Source organism: Octodon degus, unplaced genomic scaffold, assembly GCF_000260255.1.
Source record: "Octodon degus isolate 3935 unplaced genomic scaffold, OctDeg1.0 scaffold00017, whole genome shotgun sequence".
Taxonomy (NCBI): Eukaryota; Metazoa; Chordata; class Mammalia; order Rodentia; family Octodontidae; genus Octodon; species Octodon degus.
In genome coordinates this window covers 7,661,293-7,670,518 of record NW_004524593.1, presented here as the reverse complement: position 1 = coordinate 7,670,518, position 9,226 = coordinate 7,661,293, and positions in this window count along the sequence as shown.

The following is a 9,226-nucleotide window of genomic DNA, read 5'->3' as shown; positions in this document are numbered from 1 at the left end:
TCACAGGCAGCTTTGCAGGCCTCTCTCCACCTGTCCTGACTCCATTAGAAGACTTTGGTCTTCCCTCCTCAAAGATGCCCTAGCATAAATGTCTTGCTTCGGACCAGGACAGAATTGTGCCAGTCACATATAGGAGCTCATTTCATGGTTCCTTGGGATGGAAAAGTGTGTCCTGGGAGAGACAGCCATAAGCCAGGATAAATCTTCAGGCCTGAAGCAGTGTGACTTGTACACAGGGAAGGGACTGTGAGTCAAAGTATTCCTTCTGTCCATCACTCAGATGTGCTCAACTCTTTCTCAACACCCTGCATTCCAGGGACCTCTTCTGCCAATCAAAGAATGAGTAGTTGAATTAAAAAACTGGTGTTTGGGGATTGATGTGTTTAATAAATAAAAAAGGCAAGAAGAAACGATGCAAAGGTCTTGGCCGACTGCTGAGGTGATACTGGCTTCTGGACAGATGTAGGTCAGGCCGAGAATCTTGAAAAAAAAGTCTTAAAAAATTTCATTGTGCAAATATTCAGTGAATGTGTTCTATCAGACAAAGGCAAGTAACATTGATTTCCATACCTTGAAATTTTATCCTGGAATTTTTCACAGTGAGAAATGAAGAAGTTTTCAGAGTCTAATATTTAAGGAAAATAGAAAAAAAATAAAACTCTACCTCTGTTAGGTAGATTAAAAGCTGAGGCCAGGTGAGATGATGCATATTTGTAATTCCAGCACTCAGAAGGCTGAGATGGGAGGATTGCCACAAGATTGAGGCCAGCCTGGCCTACACTGTGAGTTCAAGGCCAGCCTAAACTACACAGTGGGAACTTATCTCAAAACAATAACAAAAACCAAAACCAAACAACAAAAAACCCACATGAAAATATCTACCCCATCCCCCAAAAAACAAGAAAAGGGCTGAAAGGTTTGTGAAATACAGATAGAATGTTAATTCAGGTTGCTAACTTTTCACCATAGATTGTGTTGTAAACATTCAATCACAGCATTTTACGTTAGTGGTAACTTCTAGAAAAAGGTGATAGTTGTAATTAATTTATAAGTAAATTTTTACAGTCTGCTGTAAATCACAGAAGGGCATTATGTAGTTTATAGAAACATTTTGTTTAGTTTTGGTATGTTTTCTTCTTTCTTAAAACTAATTTTATTGATGTTACTTTTTTATTTTTTTCTGGCTGAACCGGGGATTGAACTCAAGCCCTTGCACTTGCCAGGGAAGTGCTTATTCTACTGAGCCATCTCCCCAGCCCAAATTAATTTTATTGAGAAACAAACAGCAATGAGACAGCTTCAAAACCGATTAGTAGGACAGTTTCAATAATTAATACATTGCCTATTGTTGTCTTTGTAGTGGTTATTCACAGTACAAGAAGCAGACATGATATCCTGTCCAAACAATATTAGTACAAATCTTTCTTCTCATTGAATTAAAAGTAGCTGTATATCTATCCTAACTATTTTGTATATACAGATATAAAATGATCCTTCATTTATATCCCCTTATTTTGTTTAGTTTTGTCAGAGATGTGTATTCCATTGCCGTTCAAATATTGTAGGTGAATGAATTCAGCCAAATAATCCAATATATTCCAGTAGTCCATAATAGTAGTGGGTTATCCGTAGGACTGGCAATGTCAGAAGTTGTTGACTTGAGCCTTTTACAGCTCTGTGTATTAACATGGCTTTATTTTTTATACCTCCTTTTTATACTTTTCTGCTGGTTTTTAAGACCAAGATAAAGCAAGACCTATATAACAAGAAATGTAGCTTTTGTATTTGACAAGGTCAGTCAGATCCCCTCAGGATTTACCCTGAAGCCCTGTACTGCAGTCTATAGATCCTTTGTCAGTGTCAGCCATGTGGATGAGTCATGGCCATTGCTTGACCAATTTGCTCTCTGTGAAAGCCTGAGAGAATGTTTTCTCTCCACGTGTCTTTTCTTCTTAAAAATAAATTATAGGAATGGAGTAGTGTAAAGAGCTAAGGAATATACTCAATCAATTTGATGAGCAAAGGAATATTAATAGGTAAAATTGACAAGAACAGGAGAATTGCAAGAAAGAAGATTAAGTACAGATGAGTTTTGTCTTGCAGTGAGCAGGTGCTTTCTTACTGGGACCACGGTAGGATGTGCATCTTCTGAGGATGTGCATGGTGCTTACCAGAAGGGCACTTAGAGGAGAGCAACGTCATGATAATAGATGATAGATGCTGGTAGATTTACAATCTGGCTGCTGGCTGTGTGCCTATGGCTTCCACGGCTTCTGCCACCTTCACCCTTCAGCCAGTCATTGCACCCACTTCCCATCTGTCTGGTGTTCAAGTCTAAATAACTCTTCTCTCCCACATGAGGTCTTCCCTGGTACCACCATAATCCAAAAGCAATTCAGTTAGAGAACTTATGATTAGAAGCTCTTCATTTTCAATGTCACAACAATTTTATCCCAATTTAGAGTAAAATAATTTTAAATAGTGTTTAGGTTCAAGTTACTTCCTCTCCTATGCCCTCTTATTTTGTGGACTATTACAGAACTGAAAATATTTTCTATGGTCACCAAAACTGGCATCCTCTGTGTAAGAATATCTCCCCTTATCTCGGCAACAACCTTTTGGTCAGGAGCCCACCAGCTTTCCCCAGCCACCTTCAAGGATAGGTGGCCCAATTCCACATTAAGGCCATGTTGAGTAGCTTTAATTTTTAGAAAGCACTTCCTTGCACTGAACTGGAATAACTTTTTGAAGTGTCTACCAATTAAATCTAAAGCTGTCTTCTGGGGCTTGAAAGACTATAGTTGATTCTTTTTCCAACTCAGTGTCCTTTAATGTTTTCAGATAATTAGTGAAAGTCACCAAGGCCTTTTCTTGTATGGACACAATGTCTCTTTTCCTCCTGGTGATCAGAATGGCTACGAGTATCTTCACCATCCTTATTGCTTTTCTTCAGGTGGGCTGAGCCACTCTTTCCATGAACACCTACATTGTATTTCTGGGACCATTTTAGGCTCTAGGTATGCAATGAGTAGAGAAGAAAAGACAGAATTCCCTTGCTGATGTATTTCACACCACAGAGGTGGAGGCAGAACACATGGAGAGGGTTGGTTCTGCAAGGTTAAGTCCTTGGCACTCGACATGTAGAATATTCCAGATGTGCCTATATAGTGTAATTGTGTGACAGGCCCAGTTTCTCACACCCTCATTCGTGTTCTCTGGAGTTCCTCACCACTACATTGTCAGTGATGTGGTTTTGACTGTATTATAACTTTCTGGAAAAAATATTGAGTTTAATTTCAATTATAAATACAATTAACAAAAACTACCTTTTCCTATTTGAGCTGACATCAGTCATATCTTGTCCTACCTATACTTAGTGTTAATCCAGATCGCTCACTATCTTACCCTGTTCTGGCTACTCTAACAAAAACATCACTAACTGGGTAGCTTATAAACAAAAGATATTTATTCATCACCTCCTGGAGGTTGGGAAACCCAAATCAAGGTGCTGGTAGATTTACAATCTGGAGAGGGCATGTTTCCTCATAGACAGCCGTGTTCTCACTATAGCTTTGCATTCCAAAAAGGAAGAACATGCCCCCTTAGATCTCTTTTATAAAAACAGTGATTCTATTTATGGGTCTTTTTTTTTTTTTAAGTAAAAACACTGATTCTGTGACCCAATCATGTCCCCAAGGCCTCATCTCCTAATATTAGTAGTCTGGGGGTTAGGACTTCAACACGTGAATTCTGAAGAGGCAAACACTGACGGTTATACCCATTAGATTGGAGACTGACCATGTATACAGCTAAACTTCATTTTATTTGATTCGTCTCAGATCTCTGTGGGTCCCCATTCCATTATTTAATGCACTGGCTATGTCTCATTGCTTTGTGCTATTTGTAAAGTTGATAAGGTTGGCTATCGTATTCCTTACCTGAGTCTCTGTCTTCAAGTTCAGTTAGAACAGGGAAACTGAGAGGGCAAAACTCTCAATCTTCTGCATGAAGTCCTCATTTCCAGGGGAAATGTAAATTAATCAGCACTTTTTCTGTCAGCCTTACCAGCTTGTTTTGAGTCCAATAAACTGTTACTCATGTCTATTTTACCACCGTGTTTGCAAAGTGAACATGGAAGAGTGTGTGAATTACTGTGCTGAACAATACAGTACCTTAATAAACCTTGCTTTGCTAATCTGGGGTCTATCTGGACAGAGGAAGTGGGTTCATCCGCCATTATAAGTGGCTGGCAGACCCTCATGGGTACAGTATTCACCATGTTTCTTTTGAAGTATTCAAAACTCTACACTTAGCTGGAAAGGGGGTGGGAAAGGAGCATTGCTGAGCAAAGCCATTGAGCACATGGCAGGATGCAAAAAGGAGGAAGGGGCTGGGCTGCCGCCCTCCTCTTAAAGGGCACAACCCCCAAGAACCTGTGTATCTCACACTAGGCCTCATCTCGTGATTCCACGCCCTCCCAAGCTTCCCAGCATGCTTGTAGTTCTGGGAGTTTCTAGATCGTGATTGGGCAGTCCCATTGTCTTTTGGCACAAGGGCTGATGGGGGGTACTTAAGGCTCATGCTCTGAAAAAACTTATTGAGAATTTCAAAATTTTTGATGAATATCAAAATATTATAAGTTGATTACCCTACGCATTTATTTGTTAATAGTGGTAGAAAGCTGACTAATATACTTTGGATTAAAACATTTTCATAGCAGGGCTGGCAAAATAGCTCATCAGACTAAGCCCCTGCTTTGGCAAGCGCATGGACCAGGGTTCAATCTCTGGTCCTGTCTACCATGCCAGGCCCACCCCTGCCCCCAGGGCTTGCTAAACCTACCCACAGAGTCCAAGCGTGGTGGCACATGCCTGTAATCCCAGCACTGGAAAGGCTGAAAACAGGAGGATCACCAAGAGTCCCATCTGTGTAGTGAGATCCAATACCAAATACATAAAAGAAACAAGAAAACAAAAATCAAAAACCAAAAAACCCTAAGTATTTTCACAGCAGAACAAAATAAGGCAGGTAATATGGATACCTTTTAGGGTTGAGGAAATGAGGCTTACAGTGGTCAGGTCATTTGCCCAATATTTCCTAAATTTTAGAAAGTGGGCTCAAGGCTAACCCTTTCAACAATCATTACATCATTGTCAAAAGGACAGGAGCAAGTGTCAACATTTGGCATTTCTTCCTGAATACTATTCAGATTCTTATTCATCAAATGTGCTCAATTAATGGAGAAATTTATAATATTTGGAAATTGGAGAATTTTGGAAGTATTCTAAATCTGATCTTAAACATCTTAATGGGAAAGACACAGTCATGCAATCATAATAAGGGCAAATCTTAGTTTTGAATTCTCCTTTCCCTTTGCCAGGCTTCTGAAATGAGAATGGAAGTTTAGTTTAGCAGGAAGATGGCCACAAAATGGGCCAAAGGATTGAAGTGTGGAGAATAATTTATTAATGAGCATACTATGTTGTAAATAACTGAAAGTTAATTACAAGAAAGTATTTCTTAAAAATCTGCCATTTAGGGTAAGCATTCCAAAACCAAAAACTTTTTTCTTCTCCCTGCCTGATAGGACTTTCCCCTCCTCCCCCTCCTTCCCCTCCTCCCCCTCCTTCCCCTCCTTCTCCTCCTTCCCCTCCTCCCCCTTCCCCTTTTCCCCTCAACTGCTTCCCCTTCCTGTTCTCCTTCTGTATTTTGGTCTACAATGTCTCACTACACAGATCAGACCCCGTTTTCAGCCTCCCAAGTGCTGGGATTACAGGCGCATGCCACCACGCCCAGTCTCAAATCTCTCAGCGCACCCTGGGGGTGGGGCCACCAAGGCAGGGAGATTGAACCCTGGACCCTGCACCTAGCTAAGTAGGTGCTTTAGTCTGCTGAGCTATCTGGCAGGCCCTCTGATGTCGCTTTTAACGCAAGGATCCTATAAAACGCTAGCATAATAGTAGGAGAATTCTGCTCTCATCACCATTCTCATCTTTCTACTTCCTGTTGTCACTTATAATCCTTTCACACAATAAAATGCCTGAAATTAACACAATGCCTTCTCCTAGAAAATCAAAATACTTTCGCCATGTCACCATCTAATTAGTCCTCAAACCATTGCTCTGTGGAGGTGTGTGGTGGGGAAAAAAATCATTGTTTCCCTTTATGGTACAGATGAAGCGTGCTGGAAGAGTGCTTCATTTCTATCCACTGTGAAACATGATGCTAAATCAGTTCAGGTCACAGCTGTTGGGTGGGTTTTTCCAGGCTACCCAGTGGTTCAAACAGAATTGTTTTCATGGATTCTTTCATTCAGTAAATCAGCAAATAATTTTAAAAGCATAATATATATTCAGTCCTATAGTAGACACTTGGGATATAGTCTTAGAGCCAAGAATAAGAGAGGGAAAAAATAAATTCTGATTTCATGGAAGTTAAATTCTAGAAGCCCAACAAATGTGGTTGATAGGTAAATGGTGGTTATGTTAGAGGGGCTATATATTTATAGTGAAGAAAACAAGTGTAAGGGGGAAGGAGAATAGAGATGAACTGAGTTATGTAAAACTGACAGAGTAGACCTCAGTGAGGAAGTGTCATTTGAATAAGGAGTTCAAGAAAGGGAGCCACACCTCAGGGAGGAGCATCGAAGTCTCAAGGCAGGAGGAACAGCCTATGCAAATAAATGTCCCCAGGGTGTCAGCATACTCACGTTTGTGGAGATTGGCTGGGACATAGTTAGGAGAGTAGCATAAATTGGGGTCAGAAGTGTCAACAGATTTGCCCTGAAGCACCTTGTTTGCATTTTAAAGACAACTTTCACTCTGAGTGACAGGGTGTCTCGGAAGTTTTTAAGTATAGAAGCAACCTGATTTAATTTTGAAATGATCTTTTGTCTGCTGTGTGAGTAAGAGTTAGATGGGAAGGGACACCAACGGAGTAGACCCATACGGGCCTCCAGCTTCTGCTGGGACAGACTAGATGGGCTCCAAGGAGGGTAGGGCAGAGGAGATGCTCAGAAGTGATCCTTCTGTGGATGCATTTTCAGGTAGCGCCAACAGAATTCTTTGATTGCAGCAGATGTGAGTTGTGAGGAAAAAAAGCATAATCTGATCTTCCAAACGGGACAGGAGGTTGTTTCAGGGGAAAAGTCAGTCATTATATGTCTTTATGTTCTTTATAGAAACAGAAAAATACTTTCTGTGCAATTAACAAATACTTGCCAAAAGGAAGAAGGGGGGAAAAAAGAATCTATGTCAGTAGGTCACAATTTAGAATTTCTGTAACGCTAATTATTTGCAAGTATAAACACTTTGTCAGATTTCAAAGAGATTAATACAGTCCATTTCCTTCTCAAGGTAAGACTGCTGAAGCTGGAAATACAGACCTCATATATCTTTGTTTGGGCTGGAATTATGTTGCCTTGGTGAGGTTCCAGGTTCTTTACCTGCTACTCAGAAATTCTGGTATGTCCAATGGGTGCATTATTACATTTCTGATTTAATTTGTTTAGAATACTACAAAACACAAGGATTCATAAGAAAGATGGTAAAACAGATTTTGCATGATAGTTGGGTATTATACCGTATTTACATGGTTTTAAAAGAAACAGAAAACCCCCTCACAATAGCCATGTTTTTTTCTTATTTACAATATGAAGGTCCCCACTGAAATGGGAAAAAGAACAGAACACAGTGGAACTTTATGATTGATCTAAAGTCATTTCAGGTTTGAGAGATCTAGTCTAATTCCTTCAGTTTATATTTGGAAAATGTGAATCTTGGAAATGTTAAGGTGATGAACAATTTTCCTCCAATACACAGTGACACAAATTACGTGTTGCCTAATGAGAATTAGCAGTACTAATAGCAAAAATAGTGAAATATGTTATTGCTTGAATCTTACCCGGCATACTCACCTGCCTGGCAACAGTAACTAGCCATCAATCTTCCTACAGGCAGTGCTCTGTTAGGAGGAAAAGGCTAGCTACCAAGCATGCCCAATTTTTCTTGCCAAATTTATTAATCTAAATTACAGCCACTTCCCTGAAGTAGACTGAGCAGAGGGGAAGAGAGAGGAGCTAAAAGGGGGAGAAACAGTTTTCTGCTACTACACCAAGGATGTTAAGGAGCCCCAGAAATTGAAGACAAAGTGGATTTTGCTGAGTGACGAGAAAATCTGGGCAATTGGGGAAGAGAAGGCAATAGGTAAGCCTGGGGTGGGGGCCAGCAGTTTGGGCGAATGAGCATTGTCCTGAGGGGATTAGAACAGTCCATATGTTAGATAAAAGATTTGTTCTTTTGAGTGACACGTGCCCTTGGGAGTGGGAACGGGGAAATATTTAGGAACTCAAGAGCAGCACTCCTGCCTGGGCACGCAGCACTCTGCTTCGACAAGGAGCTTAAGATAGAGCCGGTTTATTTCCCCCTCTCTCCTCTCTCCACACCTGGTCCAGTAGAGGGACGGAAACTGAGCTATTTACAACTTTCCAAACTTGCCTCTGAAAGCTGGAGACACGCTTGTTTACTATAATCCCGGCAAAAACGACTTTTCTCTTTTGGGTCCTCCTAATCCTTACAGAATTCGTGGCAGCAACTTGAATAATTCTCAGATATCTGGAACACGCCCAGACCCTCTGTGAATATCAGCACAGTAGCAGAGGAGAAGAGAGAGCAAGAATAAAGTTCCCCTGGATACCTCCTGGCAGATGAATACGGGTATTAGCATATTCCTTTCATTTCACAGGTAGCAAGATTTTCACTCCTGGTTGGCTGCCTCCAGATTCCTTTCCATTTTCCAATTTAGGAGGAAGCTGTGAAAGCTCGAGGCAAACGGGGTGGGGCAGGGTGGAGGTGCGGGGAGACTCATCGAGTCTACGCCTTTGCCTTTCTTTCAGTCCTCGGATGTCTCAATATCGCTCTGTTCTTTTAAACACAGCAATCATCAGTCACCTGCTTCCTAGCCGCTCGTCAGTGGTGTCCTCGGGCACGTGATAAAAGCCGCCAGCTGCAAAGCCCCCTACTCATCCGTTGGTCCCTCGGTCCACCCAGCCACCCGGCCGCCCCTGCCCGGCCAAGCCGGTCCTCCCTTCTGGCTTACACTGGGCACTCCGCTCCGCTCTCCGGTTCCGATCTCCAGCAGGGCGGGCGGGGTGCGTGGGCCGCAGCTCCCGGGGGGCGACCGCGCGGCGAGGCCAGGAGCCCCGGGGCGGCCAGAGGTGGGCCCGGCC